This window comes from Pistacia vera, unplaced genomic scaffold (genome assembly GCF_008641045.1).
Source record: "Pistacia vera cultivar Batoury unplaced genomic scaffold, PisVer_v2 Contig566, whole genome shotgun sequence".
In the NCBI taxonomy this organism is placed as follows: Eukaryota; Viridiplantae; Streptophyta; class Magnoliopsida; order Sapindales; family Anacardiaceae; genus Pistacia; species Pistacia vera.
The window spans coordinates 825,621-828,171 of record NW_022196408.1 but is presented as its reverse complement, the minus strand read 5'-3'; the positions used below and the strand labels follow the sequence as shown (position 1 = coordinate 828,171).

At 34.8% G+C, this 2,551-nt stretch overlaps 1 long non-coding RNA gene across 1 annotated transcript; it reads right to left on the bottom strand.

Moving 5' to 3' along the window:
* Positions 1 to 577: 577 nt before the first annotated feature.
* LOC116108578 lies at positions 578 to 2,320 on the bottom strand. The gene is made up of 4 exons (XR_004124649.1): positions 2,163 to 2,320; positions 1,845 to 2,070; positions 981 to 1,142; positions 578 to 855 (listed from the first exon to the last, which is right to left on the bottom strand). It is a non-coding gene; the product is annotated as an uncharacterized LOC116108578 (long non-coding RNA).
* Positions 2,321 to 2,551: the final 231 nt, after the last annotated feature.

The following is a 2,551-nucleotide window of genomic DNA, read 5'->3' as shown; positions in this document are numbered from 1 at the left end:
TTGTATTTCTCTTCCATTTCGTCTCCTATGTTCATTTGTTGTTTCGTCTCATTTGTTGTTTTAAGTGTGACTTAAATTACAAATCACCAATTCCTTTTTAGTTTAAGGAATTTAATTTCCTATTAGAAAAAAAAAAAAAAAAACTTTGATATATGATTATGATTTAATATCCTAATTGAATTTGGTTTACATATCCGACTAGATTTAGTTTACCTTTCATCACCCTAGATTTAGATCTAGATCCACCTCGGTTGTTTCTTGATTTGTCACCATATCTGTCGTCTTCTTAACGACCAACTTGTTTGCTAAAGAATATATCTTCAACAAATTTGATTTGTCATCACATCGGTTGTACTTTCATCATATATTTAATTCATTTTAATAGTCGCTCTCTGATCACAATATGCTATATGTAATCAACTCGTTTGAAAGAGTAACGTCAGTGGAATTTTTTTGTAATATAAACTTATGTGTAAATAACATGCAAAATATTATACTTGAACACATGAAAAATATAGTGGCAATTAGTAAAAAATTAATGACCTTCAACATCTATATGCAGTTCAATTTTGTAAAATAGAACAAGGAGCACTTTTTTACTATAAATATTATTGCATAACCATAGTACAAAACGTGTCCTCTATTATCAACTTATTTTGGCTCTAATCCAATTACTTAAAAGCATTCAACTTAAGCTTCGTTATTCTCATGTAGAATTTGGATAAAATCGCGAAGAACTGCGACAGTATTGTTAGCTGTAATGTCCCGATAACTCGGAGTACCTGCTTTATCAGCTCCAGATAAATCTGATAGCCCGCGGATGGCAATTACTTTGTACCCATTTGACGAGCTTGTCTATAAAATTTAATAATATTAATCAGTTTCTTTAGCAGATAAATATTTAATTGAGGACATTGATATAGTTTAAACCTGTGGAGAAATGGAACAGACTGCAGAATATTATTAGATTGAAACCTTACCATCACAACAGCTGAACTCTCCGCGTCGTGGACTGAAACTTTAAATTCGTCATACAGGAAGGTCCTGTAAGCTAAATTCTCCAGAGATATATCGGCCGTGGAGCCGTTAACTCCGACTACTACCTTCGGCTTTTGTGGGAGTCCCGTTTCATTCAATTCCACCTAAAACATTAAGTGAAAAAAAAAAAAAACACTGATCTCAGAATAAATGAGAGAGAAACTATATAAAGTTTTTAACATTTACAGGGAATACTCAAATAGTAGGATATTCTTATCCCGATACGAACTTTACCTGAATAAATAAAGCTATCGATTTTTATACAAATATCACAAAAATTCCAACGACCACCTAATACTTATTTAATCAGCTCAAGTAGATTAGGATAGGTAATTATTTTTGTTAAAATTTGAGGTGGTTGACTCCTATCAATAAGACTTTGTTGAATGGGAGGTTACCTCCTCTATAAACCAATAGGCTTAAGTGTGTCTAGTCGATGTAGGACTCCAATACTCTCCTCACGATCAGCCCATATGTTAGGTCATGCCTGTTATTGGGGGTAGTTACCGACTCTAACTCCTCACCCGCTGGTCAAGCGCTTAGCTCAACTGAACCTGGACTCGATATCATGTTAGAATTTGAGGTGGGTCTGACTTCTTAACCAATAAGGCTTTGTTGAATGGGAGGATTACCCCTCTTATAACCCAATAGGCTTGAGCGTGCCTAGTTGATGTGGGACTCCAATAATTTTCAATAATCACTTAAAGTTTACCTAAATTATAACTATTTCAATCATAAAAGCAACTTGACAAGAAGTACTAGAATAATTAATGAATTATACAGCATAATTTAGGTAGGTATCTAACCTTATCCACTAATTGAAAAGCGAGGTCAACCCACTTCTGGTGGGATTAAACCATGTTTCTGAAATATCAACGTTAGGCTCCCCCTTCGGGGGGAAAAATCTTTCACCACGGAATGCGACACGTCCCAATCTAGTGAACTCTCCTTCTCTGCTTTGGGTTGATGGTATTCCCCGATGATCAAATCATCCTTAGTTACATGGGAATGGGTTGTTTGTGCATTTGGGTTCTGCCAATTATGAAAATTCCTTGGAAGGTGAATAACAATAGCAACTAATAAAAAAAGTTAAAATTATGGAGCTTAAATATATATATAAATACCAGCATATCGTAAACGGCCGTATTAGCAACTCGTTTTATTACAGCAACGTCTCCATAGCTTATTGTAGGGTCCAAACTTCCAGCAATGCCAAAATGGACAATTCCCCTCATGTTAAAAAATCTGCCAGTTGTTGTGTGGCTGCAGCCGCGTTCACACATTCAACCAACGCCACATCCAAATAAATTTTGTCAAGAAATTATATAAAATTATATCATTTCTTTAATTAGAGATCATAACAAAAAAAAAAAAAAAAAAAAAAAAAAAATCTCACCATTCAACCCACACCTAACATAGATTACTACGCGTTCACCGTTCCCACCCGAAATCGTCTGCCTGCAACATTTTACCGGGGCATTTTAGCTTGCAAGAAAAACAACACATGGATCTA